This window comes from Aphelocoma coerulescens, chromosome 4A (assembly GCF_041296385.1).
Source record: "Aphelocoma coerulescens isolate FSJ_1873_10779 chromosome 4A, UR_Acoe_1.0, whole genome shotgun sequence".
NCBI classification, from domain to species: Eukaryota; Metazoa; Chordata; class Aves; order Passeriformes; family Corvidae; genus Aphelocoma; species Aphelocoma coerulescens.
The window spans coordinates 15690851-15718195 of record NC_091018.1 but is presented as its reverse complement, the minus strand read 5'-3'; the positions used below and the strand labels follow the sequence as shown (position 1 = coordinate 15718195).

At 37.9% G+C, this 27345-nt stretch overlaps 1 long non-coding RNA gene across 1 annotated transcript in view; it reads right to left on the bottom strand.

Moving 5' to 3' along the window:
* LOC138110228 (uncharacterized) overlaps positions 1 to 25258 on the bottom strand; it is an 85932-nt gene extending 60674 nt beyond the window's left edge. Inside the window, exon 1 of the long non-coding RNA XR_011150832.1 lies at positions 25162 to 25258. This is a non-coding gene — a long non-coding RNA (uncharacterized lncRNA). The remainder of the gene's footprint in view (positions 1 to 25161) is intronic.
* Between the last annotated feature and the right edge of the window lie 2087 nt (positions 25259 to 27345).

The window sequence follows — 27345 nt, the reverse complement described above, 5'->3', positions numbered from 1 at the left end:
GAAATAGCAAACCAGAATCACAGAATGGTTTGGGTTGGGAGAAACCTTAAAGATCATCGAGTTCCACCCTCCTGCCAAGGAGGGGAGACACCTTCCACTAGACCAGGTGGCTCAAAGTCCCAAGCAACCTCAGGGATGGGAAGCCCAGAACCTTTCTGGGCAAACTGTTCCAGTGCCTCACCACTCTCAAAGGGAAGAATTTCTTCCTAATATCTAATCTAAACCTGCCTTTTTCCAGTTTAAAGCCATTCCTCCTTGTGCTACCACTCCATGTCCTTGCCAAAAGTCCCTCTCCAGCTCTCTTGGAGCCCCTTTAGGGGGACTTTAAGGTCATCCCAGACCCCCCTCCATCCACCAAGTCCATGTCTCTCCAGTTTAGAGACAAGGATTTGGAGCAGGACAGTGTCAGGTGCTTTGCACAAGCCCAGGCAGACGGTGTCAGTGACTCTTCCATTATGCACCAATGCTGTAACCTCATCATAAAAGGCCACCAAATTTTTCAGGCACAATTCAGCCTTAGCAAAGCCATGTCAGCTGTCACTAAACAACTCCTTATTTTCTATGTCCCTTCTCAGCTTCCAGAAGGATCTACTCCATCATTTTGCCAGGCACAGAGACTGACTGGCCTGTAATTCCTTGAGTCTCCCTTTTTCTTCCTTTTCCAAAATGGGAGCTGTATCTCCCCTTTTCCTCTGGGCATATCTTGCTGGCACTGGATTCACACTGGTAGGAGTGGGGTGGGTTGAGATTCCCCTTCACAGGCACCTTTAGTTTAAAGCCCTCATTATCAGTTTGTCAAGCCTATGAGCAAAGATTCTCTGTCCCTTCTCTGGCAGATGGGCCAAACCAGCCCCCAGTAGATCCCTTTTACTCTTGAGGGGAACTGCTCTTATTGTAGCTTTAAGTTTGAGGAAATATAAGCAGAGGTGGAAAACAGAAACTGAGGAAAAAAGAAACAACTGACAAAAGAAAAAAGTTTCTGAAACAATAAGTGTGGAGAAATAGTAGAAATAAAAACACTTACTTTGTTTTCAATAAATGTTTAAATAGAAGTCTGCTTTCTCTCTCAATATGCTGTGTAACAAATGAGGGTCCATTACTCGTCCCTTGAATAAATGATGGTAATAGGATGAAAACCTATTTTACTGAAGCAGATCTCCATATGCTTGCAGCATGCAAGACAGATTCGTGCAAAGCTGCCTCCTAAACCTGCACAGCCCTGTGTGGATAGCACAGCATCCCTTAACAAGGCTGGCCAGACTTGGATCAAACTGAATGTGCCAGACTGGAGCTCATTACAGCGAGCACAGGGACTTTGAAGAAACACTAGGAATTACTATTAAACTGCTTAAGTCCAACTGTGAACACTGATTTTCAAAAATTCCTGTTGGTGGGCAAGAACAAAGTGCTAAGATGCTGTATAGTACCTTAACACATTCAAATTTTATTATCTAAATAATAACAACAAGCCTTAATTTACAATCCTTCCCATCATTTGCCCATATGAAAGAGTTGCCATAACAATAAGCAAAGGTTTAAATTAACATTATACTGCTATAACTCCTCTGAAACAAACAACTCCCTTGTAAAAGGGAGCAGCAACAGGACTGGGATACACATCATAAGGTCACCCCAAGACAAGGACACACTAGGAGAGTCAGTATAAAGTAGTGGCAACCAATTCATGCTGCACATCAGCTTCTACCTGTACAAAAGATGATGACAGAGTAGGACTGCAGGTGGCATAACCCTGGTCACTACAAGTCAAAGGGACTTTTTTTTCTGATTTGGCACTAAACCAAAGCTTACTGGCACGAGGATTGACAGATAAAGCAAATAGTCAATTGAAATGTTTATATTAATCCCTTTTAATCATTTTAAAGCAAATCAAACATACCTCCAAAACTGTCTCAGAGTAGAAGAAAAAACAAAAACTAATTTTTGAATGGCTGCACTTAAATCTCTTGCTATCTCAGGAATATCTTAGGGCATTGACGTTTTGGGGCTTGGGGTGGTGGTTTAGAAGGCTTTATTCAGTCATTCCTAATGAAGTTTTTAATAAGGCACAATGAAAACTCTCCTGGTTATGAGGCACAGGCACAAAAACTATCTGAATTCTGAGCCAATTATCTACTACACAATTACCTGTAAACATAAAGTATTTATTTAATGACGTATGATCCTTCCAGTTGTACACTCTCCACTTATTGGAATGAACCTGCACTAACCTCAAATTTGATGTGGAAGGTTTGCTTAGATGCCCAGAATGTCCTCTTTAAACCAAAGCACAAAAATTTTCTAGTTAATTTTCTAGTCAATTTTTAAGTTAATTTTCTAGAAATTCAGAGGTCAATCTTTAGTATTTATAAGAGCAAAAATTTAACAACCGATTTGGGTTTGTTAATTAAAACTTGTGGCTTTATTCTCAAGGTTTCTAAGGCCAATAACCACTTTCTTTCTAGCACATCCAATAAAACTGCATAGAAAAAAAAAATCCCAGTTGTACGCTAGGTTTCTCCTCTTTCAATACCCAACAACAAAAATTTGCCTTCTTTTAATTAGGAGCTCATTTGCTCTAATGGTTTGTATTTGTATCTCAGACAACTAATAAATAACACTTCTAACAACTTTCAAACACTGAAATGCAAGAACCTCTTTGCTCCAGTGCACAAGAGTATCTTTACTGTTTTGTAGAATATTTGTTCTCAACAGCAAAAAAAAAAAAAATCTTGCAAAAACTCCACTATTTATTTAAGAATTTTAATTTTCAAAGCCTTTTTGTCAGGATTCTTATTTTAAGCTAGTTCTGCACATTTTTGACTTGTCAGAAAGTTGTATCTTCTCATGAATCTTCATTTTATGAGGAAAAAGATTTGTTGCATTCTGAGAAGTGCACTTAACCTTGCTGAATTCCATAAAACTGGCATCTTGTTCAATAAGTTGATGTAATATACACCTAAAAATACACACTGGTCCCAGCTTTTACATTTATTTATATACACACATCCCTAAATATACATATAGTCATACTGGTAATTTTAGGAAATTTGGTCCAAGGCAGCCATGATTTTCATTCAAAATATGTTTTCTATCATGGAACTATAACATCTACCAAAAAAATCTGATTATTCAGGGATATCACAAACATAACCTATTGGAAATACATTATGTAGATAGAAATTTACTGTAGCTTTAAGTGGGTTTTTTTTAGAATATTAAAAGCACAAATAATCAGTGCCACAAAACTGCTGAAAGGAAAGCTTAGAAAGTCTAGCTGTGGATGGAACTAGGTTAGCAGCGAGCCCAAGCTGCCCCACCCTGTGATCCTGCCTGTCATACATGAAATCCCTATTTGTGCTTGGTCTTTGCATCTTAAATGCTTTAATTAATTAATTTTGAGTTAAATATTTTTAAATTTAATGTTAAAATTAACCCATCAGCCCAGGTACAAAAATCAAGTTCCATTATCAGTGTTTTCAACTGTTCAAAGTAGTTTATTAAGAGAGAGTTGCACCCTTCCCAGTTAAGATTCCCAACTTATGCTCCCTTTTCAAACTTCAAACCACCTGTACACCATAAGAGTTATCTTTCCTGTGTTTACTGTATACTTTTACAAGTGTTTTAAGATGTGTTGGATGTATTTTAATATTTTTTAGGTGTTTTTACTTGTACTTTGGTTCCAAGGCAAATTTCAAAAACCCCAGTTCTAACAGCCAGCCCCATAGCCATTACCCTGTAGGCAAGCTCCATGGCAACCTGAATTTTAATGAAGGCATTGTAGCACCCTTATCTCAACTAGTACCACCCCTCTGACAACGATGAGCCATTGGTGGATGGAGATGATCTGTCAAAGGGAAAACACCAATCACCTTAAACCGAAGGGGCGGGCTGTGGGCGGAGCAAAGGCACTATAAAATAACGAGGCAGCGAGAGACACGCCCCTTTTTCTCCCTCCAGCCTTGCTGAGGTGGAGTTCAGTGCTGGGAAAGCCTACTCCTATTAAGGAGCCTTTAGTAATTTTTTTGGCTTTTGGACCAGCCAAAAGCCGGCCTAGCACTGTAAGTCCTTTTTCTCTACCTGAGGTCTAGTGCTGTTTCAGCCAGAAGATCTAAAATCCCTGTGCTCCTGGGGCATACCATCTACTGAGCCATAGGATCCCAAATTTGTATATTTTTCTAATTTCTGTAATTTTTTTCACTTTTTTGTTTTCAATAAATTATTTTAATTTTTTTTAACTAAGAGTTGTTTCATTTCTCACGCTGCCTGAAGTTCCCTGCTCCTGCTCTGCACACCCCTGGAGCAGAGGCAGGTCTGTGTAAGCACAGAGGGCACATGGACAGGGATGAACCTCAAAGCTCCCTGTGCCTCCTCCTCATCCCAGCAACCACCACTCCCTTTTTTGATCCTCACTCAACCCTGGTGTTAGATATCCTCACTCCCTAAATTTAATGAGTGATGTCAACGAACCTGTCTGTCCCTGTCTTGACATCATCACTGGAACTTCTGTGGTCTTCTTAAGTCCACCTGAGAAGCCAAACTGTGCTCCAAATAGCTCAAGTTCCAAAATGCTTTTAAGAAGATGGAGGGAAAAGGTAGGAAAGCTTAGTAGCAATGCTACTACCAGCAAAATCTGTATTAGACTGGCTCCCCACCTAAAAGGTACACTTAACACCACATTTTTTTACACAATGTGAAGCACTGGCACTCATGGAAGTTTTCCCCCAGTTGGCAATACACTGTTGAAGAAAATTAACTAAAATTCCAGAGAGATCTTGTACCCCTCCCTTTTAAAGGCAGTACAAACCTTATGTCCAAATCAGGCTTCTATTCTGCCATTTTCTTATCCCCACAGCATCCCAAAATGCAAATAAGATTTATCATACTCATTCAACACCAGTCATGTCCTCCAAGGATTTGCATTTACAACAACATGCTAGAGATCAAGTGAAACACCAACAGCATCCCTGGATTTGGCAGTGACATATTCTCATATTCCCTTGACAAAATTAAACATTGACATCAAAAAGAACTAGATCAAGAACTGAACCATGAATGAACTCTTATCTGATATGGCCTACAGCAAGAAGTCTGCACTCTATACATAAGATTTGAACATGAATTTCATTGTTCCAGCCCAGGCTGTCGCAGACAAGGCTATGGAAATCTTTCATCTGCATGGCAGCACAGCTCTGACTGCTATCCCTGTACCTACAGAGAGTCTTCAGCTTCAATACTTTTGGTCAAGTTTGAGGCCTCTCTTTACAGCTCAAAAGACAACACTCACCTAGATTCACTTTCTCACAATCATTAAAACAAAAGAGTCAAAAAATTCTGCTTCCAACCAGCTAGAATTCCCCACGAATCCATCAATCCTTCCTTTTAAATGCCTCAGTGCACTGGAAGAATTATTTGAGAAATAACAAAAAACTGAACTTGAGTTGTTATCCACTTGCATGCCACAATCCAAGAGATCCCAGTCAATGTTATGTTCTTTAGCTCATTTTTGTTCTTTGTTAACAAGTTTTCATAAAAAGAGCTGCTCTAAGAATGTACTTCAAATAAAAATTTCATTGCAAAAGAAGCTGAAAATTATTTCATAAAATCAGTTTGCAGGAATATGGCTATTTCCACAGTGAGAAAAGAGAGGCATGAAAACTCACCCCTCAAATCACACCACAGCTCTTAGAAAAGCTCAAGAATAAAACCTCTAATTTTTCTAAATTTAAGTGAAGCACCTTATTTTACATTAAGGTTGCCTCCCTAGGTTGTTTCTCCCTAGATTGTTGATCCTTTGCTAAAAGAAAAACTATGCTTTAAATATAAATACTTTTTTTTTTTCTTTAACAAGCTTTTCTATTTGAATCAATTGCTATAAAGTGTTCTAAAACTTTCTCCCTTCAGCAAAGAAAAATGTTTGTTTCTCCTTCCAACACTGCTGTAGAATCAGGGGGAGTTGAGACACATTCACTGTTTGTCAAAGGAAGGGAAGGAAAACAAGACAAGGAACACTTTTTTTATATATAGATACTTAAGCATTAATCCATAAATTTAAAAAAATAAGGAAAACCATATTAATGAATCACAGTTTCTTTTCCACTCTACCTACATACTGAAGCCCATTAAAATAACTTAAACCAGGCAGCATGGTAGAGGAGATGCTTTGGATTCTGTGTGCCACTGGACTCAAATTTTCAAAGGCAGTCAAGATCATATGTCTGAAATTTAATAAAAGCCTTCAATCTCTTTGAAACCTAATTTTAATTCAAGATAGTCCCTTCAAAGGGCAGGACCCTTCCAAGAACGTGTAGGAAACTGCCCACAGGGGAACAGGAAGCATCATTAGATAAGGACTACCTGCTGGCATGCAAGGAAAGACATGAAGAATGAAGAATACCCTGTTCTAAAATTCTGTAAGTGGGGTGATGAACTGATCTTCATGGTCAGATGCAGTGCATTTATTTGTGCAGCAGGGAGGTTTAAAATTAAGCACTTAATACACTAGAAAGGAATTCAATGTCTTGCTTATGAAGCTTATGGAAGCTCATCCCAGGTTTACTGAAAAACAAAAAAAGCAAAACAAAAATGAACAAAAGAAAAGCTCAAACATTTTAGACAAAGGTTTAATGACCTTTAAAAAAAAAAAAAAAGGCAAACAAAAAACCACCCAAAACAAAACAACAAAAGCATACCATGACCAGCCTTAAAGTGCAGGGAGTGGGTGGTAAGACTTCATTGCTCACATCACTCTTCTTTCTCCTGCCACACCCCCATCCCCAAAACCCATCTCTTCTGTTGCATTTGCCAGTTGATCTGGCAGAGGATGAACTTTCTAAACAGCCTCTAGTAGCCCTCAGTGATTTCAGGTATGCAGGTTCAATAGGAGGCACTAAAATCAAAAGCCAGGAGCCTCCTTGGCCGTGCCACCACAGAGCCTGCAGCACCCTCGGGCTGTTCTCGAGGCTCAGTCACCTCTGTGCTCTCTCTGGTCCCAAATCCTGCAGGCAAAATGCTTTAGCAGCAGTCCCTGCCTGTAAAATACTTTAATTAGGCTTTGAGGACTTTTTGTGTTCTTATTTGTTGTCATTTTGCTTTTCACAGAACTAGATTGGCTTTTTGAGAGGAAGAGTTTCACTTCTATCCTCATCTTAAAGTTTCTTGGGAGTTACATTTTCTCATTTAATGATTCAGCAGCGATAAGGGAAGCATACATGATGAACATTTGTTATATATTCAGCATATTTTATTAACCAAATCACAATCTGCAGACTTGAAAGCTTCTGTATGATAATACCCTATTGAATGACCTTTCAGATTTATTCTCTAGAAACCATGCATCAGACTTAATAACCATACTTTTCCATTATCATTTATTCTGACCAAAAGACCGATTTTGAGTCCACAGGAGAAAACTTTTCCTGATAATTAGTTCTCCTTGGTTGTAGTCCACATGAAAGGACAAATTCCACCTTGTTTAAGATGCCCCTTGATAACACATAAAGCCAACAAAGGAAGCATGCATAATTTTCTATTTTTTCCTAAGACATGCATACATTTTTCTCCTGAGTTTGCATCACGACTTTGTCCAATCACTTACTATTCTACTTCCCTCAGATAACTGTGGCCTAGAGACAACCAACCAGCTTTTTTCCCCTTCTACCTGGGGAAGCTTAGAGTTTGACAGGATGCAGCATAATAAAATAAAGTCCTTGACAAAACCTCCTTTGCTTACAGTATTGTATGCAGAGATTTTGGTTTTTTCCTAGATGTTCCCAATACCTCTAAATAAACTTTGCTAAAAAGTGTAAAATGAATCTATGTATAACTGAAAACAAGATAAATAACAAAATTCCTATTACCCCTGTCTCAATCAACAATCCAAGAACTGGATACCATGACAAGAAACCTCGCAGACTCATATGCCTAATACCAGCCCTTACTCCCAAAAATCAGACACATGGTCTGATTGGATGGAGTGAAAAGGCATCAGGGAAAAAGAAAAAAGAAAAAAAAAAAAAGGCAGCAGCTAAAATGGGCCTGAGTAGTCCTGGCTCAAGGCAGATCAAGTCTTTTCCATTCTCCTGAGGAACTGAGATACTCATTTTCTGGCTAAGCATCTACAGGGCTGTAGAAGCCCAAGTGCTTACATACCACTGAACATCAAAAGACAATAACAGACCTTGGGCTCTAAGTCTGAAGGCAAGATGCACCTTAGGGGAAAACACACCCTTTTTTCCTGAAGGAACTACAACTCTGTTTTACGGTTGAACTATTCCTGACCTTAAACCATCAGAAAATAGAGTAGCCCACAACAGTGACTTGAAGCAGACCCTAAAATTTAGTTTGTTAGGAATCCACAAACACTGGTCTCTCTGGGAGGAGAAAGAAACTGTGAACAGTGACCAAAGCAGAGATTAATGTACAAATTCACAGGAGGCTTTGATGTGTGAATTTAATGCATCTGTTCAAATTATTTCAAAATAATTTCAAAAATACCATTTTAATGTACAGACATTTTTCAATATTTCATTACTCCTTTATTTTGGCTTAAAAACTGGAATAGAAAGCATTTTCATACTTTAAAATATTCATTAGTATTAGCATACTTTTCTAACCACATAAAGTTTTAGATAAATTATTAACAATTTAACATGAGAATAGTGTTCGTAAAAACACAGCATTTGAAAAGCATGTAGGAATCTGATGTTCTCTGTGGAAAAACTCATGCTGGGTTTTTCAAAGCAGTTTTACACTGGTGACCTACTCATCAGCTTTTTAAATACTGTAGGTCTTTGTAAATGAATTCATAAATGATATTGGAACATACTATCTCTTTGCTGGTGCAGCTGGAAACCAAGCCGCTGCTGCAAATAATTTATTCAAATTTATCCTTTATTTTGTTCATGGAATATTTCATCAGCAAGTTAATCTCTTCCATAGCTCCCCTGGCCTCTCCTCTCATCCTCCCCCATGGTCTGCAAATAGCTTACTGCAAATGCATTTATTGTAACACTTAGGAAGGGTGATCATATGTAGCATGAAAGCACCTTCAATCCCAATCTGAAGGAACATAATTTTAAGCAGGAAGGGTGAAACAAGACCAGGAGAATTCATAATCCTAAAGTGGGCATTTGAGAGAGATCTTTTATTGACAGGTCTTCCCCCCCCCTCCACTGAGCTGGTATCCAAAATAGATGTAAAACTACTGGGCTCCTGTAGGATTTATTTTGCATCAGCAGAATTAAAATTTTATTCTCCCCATACCTTTGCAATCTATACATGTGGCAGTAGGCAAGCATGAAAAGAACATCAATGGTCGACCTTTCTGTTATTATTTTGCCACAAAAACACATTGTACTGACTGAAGAGCAGACCTCAGTATGTCAGAGCAGTTACAGTCGAGATGAGAACTTGTTCTTTTCTCTATTAGCTGTAGTTAGGGTGGCTCAAGACAGGCTGAAGTTAATCAGGACAGACTCAGGTTATGAACCAAGATAATTACCATAATTACCTAATGGTCAAGATAGCTCTGGAGCAGACAGTGAGGGAACCCATGGACTTTCACTGGATATTTTCAGAAATAGTTTAGACAAGGATTTGTAAGGAATAGGTGCAAGTTGAATTGCCCGTGGGCAAACCAAAAAGATAACATCCAATCCTAGTTTTTACAACTGTCCCATATTATTCTAGTTTCCATTTTTATTTACTACTATGTATATAAGTATACTAGCTTATACCAGGCAGAAAGTGTTTTTCTTTACATCTATTTTTCTGCTTTATTTTTTTATACCTATCCATCTTTTTTCTATTTTTTATTCTACTTCTATTATATATATGTTTATACACATATATTCAGACATACATATATTATATCCTTTATTTAGCTTTCTTTAGTAAGAGTCACCACAGTCAAATAATTCTAAGCAGCCTCCATTTCTTCTTTGTTTAACAGCAACATTTTTAGTTTTGGCCCATAATAGATAATATTAATAGAATTAATAGAATAATTATGTGTTTCAGCACATAATACAAACTGAAATATTTGATGACCCCTGATTTGTACTGCAGTCTCCCCCTCCCACCAAATAATTTGTTATACAGCTGAGGTATAAATCAAAACTAGAAACCAAACAAAGTTTTTTCACCTTCCTTGTGTATCAGTTTGTCATTACAGATGACCAGCCCAGTTACAGATAGATTAGTTACATTCTGACCCTAATTAGAAATGCCTATTTTCTGTTACCCAATATATTTGTACAACTTCAACAAATGTGAATAATGAATGAGAGCCAAAAAAGACATCAGATTTGTATTCTGCAATAACATTTATGATACCAGCTTAGAAGATTTATGGTTGTCAACAAGTTAAGACAGAAGGAAAGAATCATGAGGTCCCTGAAACAGAAGAACTTCATGATACTGAAATCACTAAAGTTGTAGCAATATTTCCATCTACTGGGGGCTAGATATAATTAGCAGCTACTCGCAGCTGCCACTTCCTTTTTTTCCAATGAAATTTAAATTGATTAAGTATAAACACCTCTCTTACTGGAATGACCATGCAATGTGACCCCATGATTTCACATTTTTCATAATATGTCCACAACATTAGGACATAAAAATAATAGGATCTGTTAAAAGCTGTTGCCCTCTTATCTTAAAAGGACTAGGACAAAACTAAGGTGACATATAGAGGTTGTCCCAAATAGGTAAAACATATGAGTCAAACACATTTCCTACATAAAACAAGACGTCTAGAATCTGTTAATAAATCATTTGGTCCATCAGTGGATTCACTTCTCATGTGACAAATAAGCTTGATTCAAAGATCTTGATGTTTAAGGAACAATGATGTCAAAGTCATGGCTTTATTTTTGTCACTGTAGCATATTGCAAAAGCAGTACTGCCAAGTGTCATGTTACCAGAGCTCTATTTCTCCATGTCTGCATCACTTTATAAAATATTTTCTCATTTCTGAGTGGCATTTTACAAGTCTAGAAGAGTGAACAACACATCACTGCTAAATAGCAAATAACCAGTCCCAGAGAAACCAAGGCCTAAGAGCTGAGTCTAGGAGAATTTGTTTCGCTTTAAAGATTTTGTCTCTCTTCAAATAGAAAATATTTACAATTTTTGTCTTCAGCTAAATCCCACCACACATTATTTGAAGATAGCTTACACCACTAGGCCAAGCAATTTAATTTACTCATAAGGCTCTGTTCACACGGGCTACTGTGGGTCCTGAGACCACTGAGTTTTGAGGGTATCACAAATTTAAGAAAACAAGCTGCTCCTTTGTTTAAGAAAACAAGCTTCAGTAAAAGACCTTGTTACAGTCCACACAACATAAGGATTCATTCAATCTTGCAGTATCCACTGAAGGTTCATATAAACAAACCAATATCAGGCTTTGGTGCTGCAGTTCCTTCACAGCACGTCACCAGCAGCTCCAAAGTGAAATCCATATGCAAGGCCCAGCCATCCATTAGAGTGGCAGCACCAACTTTGGCCTCAATTACCCTGACATGCTGGACTTTTGTCTGACAGAAGAATTTGACTCTATTTATGTACCCTCACACTCTCTTAGATATCCATGATTGAAAGCCAACACAGCAATTCCAACATCCATACTGACAGGGTCATTACAAAAAAAGATTACTGCTTCCCTTCTACAGCATGCTCTTGTCAAGTAAGGCCTTTTAAATCTATGTGTAGAATAATTTAGCCCAGTACCATCTATTTTTGTTCATGGATAATGCATCAGACACTGGCAGTTAGTCTTTGTTATTTCAGATTGTGCAGGCATGTTACGTAAATTTATATTTTAGCACTTCATTTTGTTCTTTTATTTGTTGGAGGTCACCCAACCAATATGGGAGCATTCTGCTTCCCCTTGAGGTGGGGGGGCAGAATAAAAGCTTGCAACACAACTATAGTTCAACCCTCAGAGTCCACAGAATCCTCAAAATCTACACAAACTCTTGTTGTACACATGTACTCCAACAGAAATAAAACAAACAAGGTGTTTAAGCATAGATAAAAAACAACCATGAAGAACTTGCAAAAGGTTTTTACTATTCCTTACTATTTAAGAGGTTCTGCAAAGTATAACACATCCAACAGTTGCAGGTAGTATTAAAAAAAAAATATTATTTCTGTGGCGTATTTGATAATCACCAGTGAAAAGTAACTAATTTTTAAGCTGCAGTCAACCAGCAAAGAGACCTAAGTTCCATTATGTTCTTTGACACTAAACACAATTAAAAGCATTACCTGAAGTGGAAATAACAAATATTGTGGCAAAAAAACCATGTTCAATCTCAGAGTACCTCACTTTGAATCTTCTCACCTTCTACTTAAATCAACATTTTCTAATGAACTTGAACCTTCACACATGCTCAGTGGGGGGAGTTATTTGTATGATTCATCAATAAGTACTTCTCATAAAGCAGCCCAAATTGCCTCCAAAGTTACAAAGAAAAGGTAGAAGGTCCTGGCCTGTGCAGGGTCTGTTTTCAAAAGAAATAGGTTTGGGCATTGAAAAAAAATCCTTCCCAGCATCACAGTAAATAAACATCAGGAAACCAAAAAAACCAGCTTTTTAAAGGAGGGCTCCAAAACAGAAAAAAGGAGTCAGAAAGATTTATTATATTAATGTTTTTATAGCAGACTACCTGAAATAAATAAGATTTGAAGTATGGATTCTAAATACCTCCAAAGAACCTTCCACTACTTAATTCACATCTTTGCTTAAATATCTAAATCCCTGGAGCATGCTGGCTAACCTATCTAAATCATTTTGGATAATTAAAGAAACAGTAACTGTCAGCAATTGCTTTTTCGGAGGACACCCACTTCCCTGCCAATCAGCATTTTTAACACTGATCTGCAGCACTCTAATGATGCAACTCACTGCTGCACTTAAAATGCTACAAACAGTGCTGGAAATGGAAATTTATCATGGCAGCTAGGTAGTGCTCAGGAAAGACTTTCATTTTAAAAGCATTTCCCAATAAGAGTGCATAAAGCAAGCCATTGTGAGCAGCTGTTGTCATGCTGATACCTGGGACAATTCAGTAATTTTTTTACTCACAGATTAATGGAAACTATATGGAACAGAGCCTCAGAGTCCAATTCTGTTAAAACACTTGGTGCTCAATTCGAAAATTACTGGTGAAAATAATCAAGAAACCCAGGTGATTGAAAGCTGCAGGTAATGTTCAGACAAACTGTAAAGGATTACAGAATCAGATTTTGAGAGAGAGAGCAAGCTGTTGTTTTCTTCCCATTTCTCCTGTTTTCATTTTAAGTTTTTACAATTTCTTTCTCTTCCATGCTTATTTTCTTTTTAAATTCTTAACAAAAATATAGAAAGTGAGAAACATATGAGAAGTCAGTAATTCCATTTTATGGATAATCTTTCCATTTTCAACTTTGCTAAGCAGAAGAAATACCTTTAGGCTCTTGGACCAGCTTTTCAACTGCAAACTGTATAATCTGCATAAAAACTATGAATCTCCTTTTCATCTTCCTTATATATTATTGTTCCCTTCATTCTATGAATATTGTTATTATAATGACCAATGTTGGAGCACCCACTATGAGAGGCTGTGTAATTACACAACAACAGTTTTCTCAGAAGAATCCTTTGGTTTTGGCTTAAAGGCCATGTTTCAGAGACTTTTCAGACATGTACATCCAAATCTTCATCAAATATTTTCTTTCTCTTACAAAGTAAAAGTGTGCTATATTATGTTAAAAAGTTTTTGCATTGCTTAATACGCTAATAATTTTCCTAACTTCATCTACAGAAACACCTGAAAGTCAGAAGCTTTCTATAACTCAGCTTGATGTGCACCTCTAGCACATAGCTAAAGCAAGCCAGCAAACAAAAACATGCCTGTTAAAGGGAACTATAAAGCAATCTAAATAATGATTTACAGCACAGCCTAAGAGCATGAAGAGCCCCAAATTTCCCATTGCCTGGGTCTCACATTTTATAGGACACCCTCTCTTTTAAAAGTGCCAGAGCGAAACATCAAAATGAAGTGGTACTACCAAAATGACAGCGAGTCAGTGATAGTCACTGAATGTAACTCATATTTTTATGAAGTATTTGGCATCTGACCTGGTGGGAAACACAGACTATGAAGGTACCTCATTTCTCATCAGGTCTCACATCAGTTGCTGTAAAAACAAATCTTGCTAAATAAAATGCAAGCACAATAAGTTATCATCTCTGTAGTTTTTTACTTCTGAACTTATTCAGCTGTTGTCAAATAAAAGATCCTTCTCAGACATTTGTACCAGTCAAGCTTGCAAACCTCTACAGAAATGTTCCAGAGAAAAAAAAAAGAAAGGCAAAATTTTGGCTGATGTACAATTAATTCTATGACCTCCTGGGAATCCAAAGGGAAACGTGAACTGGCTTGACCAACACATGGTAGAGAAGCTAGTCCAGATGACATAATGACAAAAATTAGAAAAAGGACCCCTCCTGCACAGTCATGCTGCATAATTCATTCTCTGAATAAATAAACCCCATCTTTAAGGGAGATTTTGTTCTTCCTGATCCTCCTGGAAGTTCACCTTAGAACCCTTCTTCCCCAGAACCACCCTGTAGAAACCTAATCATATGCTGCCTACTGGCATTTGCCAATCGTCACCATTGTAGCTTCCCCACAGCTACAAAACTTTGTCGTCCTTTATTACAAGAAATTTAGAAGAAATAAGTAACTGCAGAATATTGAAAGTAAAATTTTTATTCACAAAGAAGCATTTCCAATCCAATGTGATTTATCTATGCAACTGAAACAACACACCTGTAAGTCAATTTGAGTAACAGCTCACATTTCAGATACCAAACACTGACTACAGTCCAGGATACAACTGTAAGATTCTTTTTTTTTGAACTGATTTGATAAGAACTTGAACCTTATACAGTCAAAATCTGCCTTTGCACAGCATCTTTAGCAACACTGAGCCTACAATCAAGTCACAAGAAAAAAATGCACTCTTAGTACTCCTACTGATAAAGCTTTTTAATTCCATTTTAAAAGGCACTTATCACTACTCTAAGATACAGTCAAAACCAGAATACAAGACCCTCCCAAGGTACTAAAAGGAAAATCAAACATATTCACTGGACAAAAGTATTTCTCTCAACGTTGTTTTCTGTAATGTAAGTAACCCCAAAGAGTTTCTCCTTTTCCCCATCTTGAACAAAGACCCAGAAGAGTAGGGCAGAATGAAAGAACAATATATGCAGAAGCTCACATAAATGACTTGGTACATGAAAACATGTACGATGTTTGTGGAAAGAACTAAAGAAAACCTAATTAAAATTCAAACTAAAGGAAATTCTCCCTTTTAAAGTATTGCTTTTCCAAGAAAATTGTTAGTTCACCTCAGGCTCACTTTTCATTAAAAAAAAAAATTAAAAAATTAAAGATCCATCTACATCTATGGAAAAAGTCAGCATTTGATTAAAATCAGAAGAGGGAGATCAAAGCATTTCTAGTTGGAAGCACTGACGCAGCAGCCAGAACAGGAGTGCCTGGAACTGCAGCTCTCAATAGCCTGATTTATGAACCACAACACTGACAAGAACAAGCCAAGACTCCTGTGCTTCACCAGGATTTCTCAGCAGAAGGAATCAGGATAGAACATAAAAGATAAGCCTAGTCAGGCCATAACCAAGAACAAGGTCATAAAAAGCAAAGAGGACAGTTCTTTTGAAACCCCAAATCCTTTATTTCCAAGTAAATGTGCAACGTAAAGATTTCAACTTTTAAATGCAAGTAAAAATTTGTTGCAGGAAAAAAAGTTTCGGTTAACTGAGGTTAGAAGTTGAAATCCTTCACCTTTTTCTTCCTTCCTGTTTTTCTAAGCAGCTGTCCAAAAATAAACCCAAAAGGCAGTGAATTCCGAGGTACCCACTCCTTTATCCCTCTGCCAGTAGTACAACTCTGCTTTGAGCCCTTGAGTCTCAGTAAGGAATTAGATCTTCACATCTCTCTCTTCAAGGGAGTGGCAAATTAAAGGTGTAACTATACTGTGATCTTAGGTCAACCATCTTCTCTTCATGCTGGGTCCAAAGCTGCCAACCAATTGGTAGAACAAAATAATCCATAGATCCTAAAACATTGGTTCAACAGGCCTTAAAAAACATTGCCAGCTTTTACTATGCATCATTATTTTAAAGAGTATAAAAGTTAAGGTCTGGGTCCTACTCAATCCTAAATCCCACAGCAAAAATAAAATCCTGAAGACCTCTGAAATACAAAAAATAAAATAAACACTATTTTTGGAACATCAAGATTCCTGAGAACTTAAATATACCAAAATCCATTTCCTTTTCCTTAAGTTTTTGTTGTTTGTTTTAAATCTACTCCCATTCTACAAAGCACTCAGCCCCACTGATTTTAAACATCCACTGTAAAGCAACTAATTAAAAGCATAAAAAAGACAAGTCATATCCAATCAATAAATTTTCACAAAAGGGCAATAATCCAAAGAATAATTTCTTCTTAATGGGAAGCAAGTTTTTACTTTGAGGTGTTGCACATCAGTGCCACGAGGCAGTCAGGTATCTACTGCTGTTCTATGGCATTTCTCCTTGCTAATTTCCACCTGTGGTAGAAAAAATAAAAGTAGGAATGTAAAACTCAGTTAGAAATTACCTATACTAGAAATCTGTGCCAAAATACTTTTGAAGGAGATGAGTTTAGAGGAGGAAGTGAGTCATGCAGGTAGGCAATCCCAGGGGTGCTGGCAGCCCTACTGGAAAAGCCCTGAACATGGCACAGCTTTACCACTAGGCCTTGATTTCACTTTAAACTTTAAACTTCTTAAGAAATTAAAATTCTAAGCAAAAAAAAAAAATATTTGCCAATACCCTGTGGATGAACACTGAGACAAATGTGAATTGTGTCAGTGTGTCTGTACTGGTAATTCCTGGCCTACACACCTGCTTGTATAGCAGAAAAAGGTACTTCCAGGCACATTCCAAGTGTATGTACACTTTCATAAAGCACAAGTTTCTTTATCTACACAGAGATACACCAGACTGTCAAAAGACTACAGCTTCCATTATCTAGACTTTATCCAGGGTTATGGGGTTTTTTGTTGAGTTTCATTCTACTAGGACTGCAGTCAATGCTAAAACACAGTCATTTCCTCCTAAATCTAGACCTTTTATCTTAAAAAGGGGAAAAACTCCCAGGTGTGATTGTTATTCAGAGCATCTTTCCACTTCAAGTTTCCCAGTACCAGCAGAGATGATTTGGTCTGTCCCATGATCAATAAAGCTGTTTTGCTACTGACATTGAAATGTTTCCTTTCTGTGCCTATCTCTACAAAACAAAGGGAGTTAACTAAATTCAATATTAATACAAGCAGTTGCAATTCCAGGACTAATATGACCCTAAAGGGACTGGTAATTAGCCCAGTGTTCATATTGGCATAAGATGCATGTTAGACTAAGCAAGTACAGTTCTACTCCCCTTGCACTCTGCTATTGCATCCTGCTTTCTCCATAGCACAGGAGTGAGAAAAATCCCTTGAGCGTTTATGAGCAGAACAGAACTGGGTTTTTTACACAAATACATATCACACTCCCTCTAAGGATGCCATGTAAAGCTGATGCATTTCCTCCCTCCTTTCTTTCTGGACTGCAATCAGGTCTCCAGTCAAATCTCATAAAACTGAAGGAGTATGCATCTCTCATTTGCCTTGAGCCACAGCACGTGATACCAGCTTTCAGTTCATCTGAACAAACTAAAGTACACTAGAAAGAAGAATGTGCAAATAGTGGCCAAATGAGCCATTGTGTCCAGCCTCACATGGAATCTTCTTTCCCTTTTTACCCATTCCACTGAACTTTCTTCAAGTGTCTCGTGTCTTACTAATAGACATTCAAAGACAGATTGGGCATGAGAAAAAGCCAGAAGGCATTTGTGCAACTGACTGGCTCTCTTTTGCTGAGAAAAAGGTTTTTTGGGGAGGAACTCAGCCTTTGCTGATAGCCTTTATTCTCCCAGGAGCCTTCAGGAATCAGTCCTCACACAGGAGTTGCAAGAAGCAACTTTAACAGGTACTCCTGGATGGAATAACTTGTCTTTCTTATTCCTTATCAGAGAAATATTTTTAAAAATGTAACTTCATCCCCTCCCTTTAAACCAAGCACATAACATAGAAATTCAACAAAATGCTACACAGATTTATAAACAAAGGCTTGTTGCTCTCCCTTTTACACTGTTTTTACAAATTGCTTCCACTTCAGAAATGCTGGCAGTGTGTCATGATCTGTGAGGAGTCCAGAGACATCTCTGCAGTGCTGGGACAGTAACACTTACCTGATGCACTGCTCTGCTTTCCTGAGGCTCCATGGTGGTAGATCTGACTACAGGCAGTGTTTTCTTCGTCTTTTCATTTTGCTGCAAAAACTTATTGATATTTTTCCCTGACATGGAAGAATAACCAGTTTGTACAGGAAGGGGCTAAAGAGAAATCTGAAGTTATCTCAACTAGCTCTTTCCAAGGGAGCTTAATTTTTCTGTGGCTTGATTCCCTCAAGCAGTTTTTATTGCCTTACTATCAACATCACACCACCTCTCCCTAAACCACATGCATACAGTACTTTGGTACAACAAAGACCTGTTCCCAAAGGACCCTGAAGCACTTGGCAATAAATTGGACTTCTGAAATACTATTTTTTCTAAATGATAACAACTCAAACCTAAGAACATAAACCTCTGTAGAGCAGCAATCTAACAGTGACAGCAATTTGACTGGGGTGTGTTATTTGACAGATATTTTGCACTGGCTAAAAAAAGGGAGCTTCCCTGCAGCAGAGACTCCATCATTTTTTACTTTACTTCTTTTCAACTTTACTTCTTTTTCTATTTAAACTATTTCTAAGTCTGCACTGAAGGTACAGGTTTCATTTGTATTTCATGCTGCTCAACTATCTGGTCTTTCAGTAGAGGACAGAGAGTGTTTTTGTTTATCTTGGAGGAATCTAAATGGTACTAAACTCTGCCAAAACAAGCAAGGTGTCACAAACATTCCCAAATATGAGTATGTTCTTGTACTACATGCCTGTGAGTACCCACTTTATGCTAAGTAATTAAACCATGTGGAATCTGGATTTTAAAAGTGCATCTTCACCCAGATGAACAGATAGATCTTAGTAGTTTTAACATTAACCCAAGAAATACTTGTCAGCTCTTGTGAAACTGCATCTATTTGAACTTGAAATACTTCCCTGGCTAAGGAAGGCAGTTTTTTCCACTGATATACTCTCAGGCTAATTTGAAGCCTAGTTCTACATGGGCTCAATTTGATATTAAGGCTGTTTTAAAGTTTAAACAGCTGCATAATCCCCAAGAAGGCTACCCCACAACCTGTACTTGGCACCATCTCACTGAGTCCTATTACATTTCCTTTGTGGGATCTGCTATCATTGGGGCAAGTTCAGAATGTGAAGGTGAAGTCCATTTAACTTCAAAAGAATACTAATACTCATGAGGAAAAATGTAATCAGCTTTGACAAACTCCAATCAAGCAAGCTGTAATTAAACAGCATCTCTCCAGATCTGATGAATTTCATCAACATCTATTAACTTCCTTATCTTGCTTCCCTTCCTCCTCAACAAGTAGATTATATTCTTCACTTTCTTGCATAACAGAGTTACAAACTGTGTCAGTCCAGTTGTCTTCACCATAGAATTAACATCTGCATAATCAAGTAATATCAACTAAAAGTAGAGGTGTAGGAAGATAAAGGTATTTCTATCATGCCTTTGATTGAAAGGAGTTCAAACATAACAGAGCCAGCAAATTCAAGCCAACACTGCATAATACATTGCTAATATGTGAGCTTCACTCAATTTCCCATCCATTATAAATTTATGTTTCTAAGAGGAGCTCCTGAAATTGTTACTGTGGTATTACTCATATAATGCTTACAGATAATAGAAAACTAAGGCATCTGGGAATGTCTTTTACTGAAATTAAGCAATCATTCTTTAATTTCTGAATGCTTGCAATGAACTATTATGAACAATTGTTATTTACTAGTGCAGTGAGCAGGTCACTTCCACTGATTCACATTCAAGCATTTGGTACATGCCTTGTCTATTATTTGCAAACAGAAGAGTGTTAATTTGTGCAGTAAGTTTGATTCGGCTTGACTCAATCATGCTGCATTTCAGGAGGTAAAATAATTATTCTCCCTTTCTAATTCTACTCTGGAATATAAATAAAACAAAATAATCCCTCTAACTTCTTCAGTCCATCATAAAGTGTCCACATGAAGTTAGAAAACAATAACATTCCCATCTGGTATATATGCCCTATGTGCACCCCCATCATGAGTGCTTCAATCCAACTCTTTACTACCTTTAGGTGTACCTGTCTTGGTCCTGAGCCAGTCAGGCCATAGTCTGGGATTTGGCTGCTCACAACCTGACACATGTCAGTTCTGAGGAGCTGTGAAGAAATTTTAGCATTTAGGTTCCTCCTTTGTCCAGTTCACCAGCACACAACTCTGCAGGGGATGCAGCCAAACTGCTCAGGAGATGTTTCAACACACAAGTTCATATATTGCTTAGTTTGACCTGAAATAAGTTCACCTGATCTTTTTACCACCAAGGAAGGTATCAAACAAGCTTCCTTGCATGCAGCTGGCAGTCCAGAGTGCCCTCCTGGCAGATCACTGAGGCTGTCTGAATGCACCAGCCCTCCCTGACCCCACACCTCTCCTATCTCCACAGCAGTATTCCCATCAATACACACTTTATGGCTCATTTGCACCAGGAAAGTAACCAGAATACAGCATAGCTTTGACAGAAGCAGCTTCTTTGCTAAACAGGCCATTCCTATTTTGCAGTTGTCACACAATAAAGTTTTCCTTCTGCAAATGTTGGGATGTTCACAAAAGCTGTCTAGTGCAGCTTTCCTGCTTTCAAAGTAGGAAAGTTTGACTTTGCGTGTGGTTTTGCCTCTGCTTAAACAAAATAAAGCACAGCTCAGTATCATATATTTAATAAGTTTTTCGTGCCACAAGAGCAAACAAACGTCGGCTGATCTGATGATAAACTTTAGCATCTGTGTGGGTTTTTTTAGCAGGGTGATTAAGCTTAATTAATATAGAAATTATAAGTTATTCAGAGCTGATTCGTTTTGTTCTTGGACAGTGCACAGGAATTTAGACTTGTTAATAAGAGATATCTTTAAAGAAGTCAAGCAGAAAGTTCCTAATTTTCAACTGTTTGACAGATTATATAATTGTGGCTTTAATTAGCCTCAAACAAATAATGACTTGATTCTTTCTGTATCAAACTATTTTAAAAAGAAACTTTCACTAAAATGGGGAAAAAAAGGAAAGAAAAATAATACAATCACCACAAATGGTTATAAACAACTATATTACTGAGCAAGTTTCTCAATTTCTCTAAAGTGAATTTGTTGTTTCCTCTAGGAAATGATGGATTAGCTGTCCTGTCTCATTTACAAATGCATGAATCACTTCCTCTTCTGTACATGATATCACTATTTCAGGTGCAACAACTCTTGAGTGTCCTAGAATGTCTACTGGATACTGCTTGTTGGGACAAGTTTCACGTAGACACAAAGTATCAAACCACATCAGGTTGACCAAAAGAAGTTCATCCAATTTCTTTTTAAAGTCTACTATTCCTTTGCATGTACTAATTTTTAAATTAGTTTGGCAAATTTATCATTTAACATCTCCTTTAATTTTTGTAATTCATAATGCTACCCACCTTCCCTGATAGCCTGTAGGGTTATTTGTATAGAAAAATGCAAGCTGAAAGATTGATCTGGATATATCTTCAATAGCAGCTTTTTTTGTTCAATGGAATAGGCTCAATATGATGAATTTGATTTGACTATGGGCAGGTTTTAAGAAAAACAGCTCTGACAAACCTGAGCATTGGCATGATAAGATTCAGCTGGGGTTACAGCTTCTCCCTGTGTCAACTCAGTACTAGTACAGAAGCACAGAGTGACTCTTGGAATTACTCTTGGTCTTAGAAACTTAACTGCTAGGGGCTTTGCCATTCACTGCTTCTTCCCAGCTGAGGAGAAGCAGTGCTACAAACCAAGCATTCAGAAAAGGGAAATCACTAGTCACATCTCACTTCTCTTACTCTTCCAAACCAAAGAACTAAAAACTCCCAAGTGTTGGGTCTTACTGCATTTTTTCCTGGTTTTATGCTAAAAAGTGTTAAAAAAAACCAAAACAAATCACAATAAACCATGCACACACAAGAAAACAAAAATACAATTTGACAACAAAAATACTATACATGCACTTCAGTCCTTATATTCTGCTAGCACCTAAAATCTTCAGTCATTAGGGGAAAAAAAACCAAACCCCTCCCTTACAGGATAAGAGAAATTTTAAATCTGCAGTAGCAATAGGAGAGAAGGCACAGGGATGCAGTTACTGGGTCTCTCCCTGATGCTGCAGGGTCTTGAGAGCTTCCTGGCAGTTCATAACTCAGCTGTGCCTTGCAACAGGACAATTTATACATTAAAAGGGGACACTGAAAAAGTACAAAGCAGTGAGCAGAGCCACGGTCCTCAAAACAAGCAAAAGAGAGTTTATTTCGCACATTTGCCATTCTTTACCCAAAATGAAAACAGATTTATATCCCAGGCTACTCTGATGAGCATCCATAAAAGCATAAAATTCATGCCTGCAGGTGAAGCAAGCCCTAGACTTACCCAAAGAATTGCCCCTTGAAAATAACATAGGCAGCCCAAGCCAAGACAATCTCCTGGATTTTGGTGGAGATGGGAAGCTGTGTTACACAAACTCATTCCATGTTTCTATGTAAACTGAGCTGATTGTGGTGCAGGAAGTAACCCCCAAGTATTATTTCTACCAAATTTCAAAGAACTTTGCTCTCACTTCCTATTAGTCAAAAGCTGATTCCCTCACCCAAGTCTTCTCATTTGTATTTTCTTTACAATTCTATGAAGCCAGCTAAAACAAATTTATTTATAATAATTTTTTCATTTTCAATTTAAGATAATACTTTCTCTGTCTCTTTCTAATGTTCCCCAAATTCTATTAAATGCATAAAACTATAATATAATTTTTGTGCTTATGAAATACTGAAATTTACTATATTTACTGACCCAGTCTAAAGTTTACTGACATAAGTGAAAGCATACATTTTTTGTCTGAGGCTTTTACTTCAGAATTGCAGAGTAAAGGGCTGTCAGCAATTATACCTACTCAACTCTGAGAGAAAAAAGGGAGAATGTGGCCCTTGTTTCTACATTTAAAATATTTATATTGGCCATTTAAATATTTATATATTTGTCACTTTAAAATATTTATATAACTATCTATTCAGCACTTTATATATTGGAGAGTTAACTTATATAATGAAAATAAATTATGTATTAAATATTTACTAAAGGTTAATATTTTATGAAATTTACTGTACACACAGTAGGAACAAAACTGGCAAGGGATGAGGAACTCTAGAGATTACTTTTGCACTTTCAGCACAAAACAACAAGGATCACTTACTTCTGCATTGCTTTTAACAGAGTTTATAGGTTTGCTAAGAAAGCACCTCTGTTTCGAAATGATATAATTCAACATCCTGGGATAATTCATCCTTGGGCAAAATTCCACCAAGGTTTGTGGAATTAGTCACAAACAAATGTGATCCTGCAATTTATAACTGAGGAGATCAAAGAAGGAATTGAAAAAGGTTGGATATTTTGAAATATTTATGATCAAAACTCCTAAAACTGCTTTTGACTCTTGTGCCCTCAATATGGGGTTCTAACAGGGTATTCAAAGAGCAAAGCAAAGCAAAATATTTCCACTATCCTGCATTTAGGCATGAAGAGAACTTCTCACCACCACAAAACCCGATATCCCATGTAGCAAATTTGAAAAACAAACATCTTCCCTATAACCCTGAAAGGTTTAACATTTTCTCATCCCATAACTGAACTCCAGTTTTAACCATCAGGCCATAGCTTGTAACGGTGCCAAATTCCAAACAGTCACAATCTGAATCTTCTAAAAAATATGGTGTGAACTAAGAAAGACATTAAACCAAAGCAACTACCCCAAGGATCTGCTCTCTGTGCTCTGGGACACAGAGGGACAACTTCAGGATCTCAGAAGCAACCCCAGATAACCATGAACACATTCAACTGCTGGCATAGTCAGTGTCCAAACCAGACTCTCCCAGCAAAAAACATGTAAGAAATTAATGCTAAAAGGATATTGCAGTACCAATACATTCCTCATTTACATTTTTATGACAAGCTGATATATTGGCAGTAAGTTAATATGAAAGGGCTATATGAGTAGAAGAGTCCTTATGGCATTGACATTTCCTCAGAGCTTTTTAATTCTGATTAACAGTCATAATAAACTCTAGATATACTCACAACCTTCAAGCATTAAACTTTATTAATCTACATAACATGCCAATTAAGTTAATATACTTTGATTCTGTCTAGTTCTGAAAGATGTTTTAATTTTACTGACAAATACAAAAGCAAACCAACAAGCAAATCTCCTTGCTCTGTTTTTGAGCAATTAACCTTATTTTGCTGCATTCCAGTGAGTTAACTCCCCAGTGGGAAGCACATATTACACAAACTAGGAACTGGTTTGCTGCTAAAGATCAGCAAGATTCCTGCCCTTGCACCAATCATTTGAGAGAGGCAGAGGAGTCAGATTTGCCCCAAAGGGAGGATTTCTTCCCTTGCCCAGGTGAAGTTCCTGCCACATCCCAGGTGCTCTCCTCTGTCCCTTCCTCACCTTCCATGCTGCTCCATCAGCCCCATCTCCTCTGCCTCCCTCTATTTTCTGGTGCACTGAACCACAGCATTGCCTCATACTCCTCTTGTGGGCCACTACCTCCTTCAGCTCCATTCTTCAGGAAACTTTCCTGTGCCAGCACCCAGGAGCCACTGGCACTCACACTTGCACCACCTGAGCTGGGACCAAGGCCACCCCATAACTCAGTCACTCCAGGTTTCCTCATGGGTTCAACCCCTGGCTTCCCATAGCAGAGTCTCAGTAATCCAGATCCTTAAAATAAATTAATGACCATGCAATAACTAAATAATAAAATAACAGCTCAAACTGGTACCTCCAAGTAGGGACTCCAAAAAAAGGGCTCTCTGGGCCTTTATCTGCTCACAGTCTAAGCGAGGGAAAGTCTGAAGTTCCTGCTGTGTCTGTGAGTGTCACTCACCTGGCTGAGACACAGGTGCCCTTTGTTATCCTCTTGTCTCAGCCCCCACCCTGAGCCACCTGCACTGAATGGATTCCTCCAGACCAGCACAGCCCAGTAGTCTCCCAGCAGCAGGTTAGCAATCTCCATTACAGTTCATTACCATGGCACACACAGCCTGATTTTGACACTAAGAATTGAAGCCCCAGCTGACTGGGTGCTGTGCATTACAGTACAGGGAGCTCACTGCCATCTTAGTAAGGAATGTCAAGAGGAGTCTCTACCTTGAGAGAGATGGTCTCAATAGCCCTTGTTTAAATTCAAGTAAGGAACTAAAAGGACACCCAGAGCTCTCAGACTTACAGAATAATTTATTTTGATGGATGGCTGTTATTACACCTGTCTGTGTTTAATTGTTTTCTCCTCCAGTTACCTATAAACCAATTAGGAAATGCTTCCTGCTTCTTTCTTTCACATGAATGGCATCATTCTGATTATAGGGTTGTCAAAAGGAAGAAAAAAGCTTCTTCCAAAACTATGCTTATTTAAGTTAATTGTCCTTCCTGCTGCAACTGCCTCTACAGAAAGAATTGCTAACTACTCAAAAATGCACTCCTCTCCTCTCAGGTGAGGTGGCATTTTGTTTCACGGGTGGGTATTTGCTTTAGGTGTGTGCAAGTGTGCCAGCCTAACATTTTCAAACACTTTAGGAAGTACTGCTCTGGCCAGGAGCAGTTGTGGAGTGATGGCCAAGACATTTCTGAAGCAGCTCTTTCAGATGAAATAATGTTTCACAAAAATGCTACCCCAATGAATTTTTCAAGCAATTCTTTTACTTCAAAATAAGTCATGTTTTGAATACAATTTTCTTTTTTTTTTTGCATGGAGTACACTGTTCATTAAGCAATAGATAGTGTGGAGGGCTTGATACAGAAGTATTAGTTTCACCCATCCATTTGAACATCTCTGTATTCTGTACAGCCATGCATGCAGTAAAGCACTGCAAATTAATTTAGCTATGTCCTTAATAATGATAAATCAAAGCAAGGGTAATGCCATCACCTACTCACACAACTTTCAGGTGATGAGATACTTGTCTAGAGCTCCCACTGAACAAACAGAATATTACAATGCATTTTAAAGCTCATTTAAAAATCTCATTTCAGCACAGCTTGGAAAGATTAATTTGTAGTAAAACACATTGAAAGTCTCTTGCCATCTGTGTCAGACTTGAAGATTTCAATCCCAAATAGCCCTGTGCATTACAACTAATTGTCCTTGTCCCCATCCCCAAAGGAAAACACAATCTCAATGCTGAACCACTGGTGGTGGTAAAGTGCTGAATGTACTTTATCAGTTACCAATAAAGTGTCATGCTGCAATATGAGCAATGACAGTAAAATTCTAAAAAAGAGACTACAGAGAGATCTGTATAACAGCACCAAAAGTCAGAAGCTTAACCTAGGTACTTAACAAATTATGTTTAAATGCTGTTTTACATAGATAAATAAATACTAACTCCAGTGAACTTTGGATGGAGGGAGTTAAGGTACACAACTACCATGGATAACCTGGCACTCAAGAGTTACTTCAGTAATCTCCTTAGATGCTGGCTTGGGAATAAATGCTGAGACATGAACAAAAGACATCTTCATCTCCACAGAGTCAGGAAAAAAACATAGCAGAAGTGAGGGGAGAGTTATACTTGCTGACATCCCTCATTTTTCTCTGCTTTCTCGACTTCCCTTTTGCACTTGGCAGAATCATTAAACAGCATTTTTCAGTGAATCATTCACATGGAGCTTTCAAAGCCTGTGAAAGTGCAGCACTTTGTACAAGACTCAGGACAGGGCAGCTGCAGCCATGGTCCAGGCAGAAGTCCTGAAAAGCTGCCAGACTGCATGCTCAGGATGGCAGCCAGTGGAAATAGATATATAATCAGTCATAAAGGCCCTTTCTTTGACAATTTAGAACACAGAGGAATAGCTCAAGAGGTGTGCAAGGGCACTAGACACCCAAGAGCAGCACATCAGCCTTGTTCCCGTACTTCACCTGTGCCCTGCCTCCCAGGAGGCACAGAAAGAAAATCTTTCCAGAAAC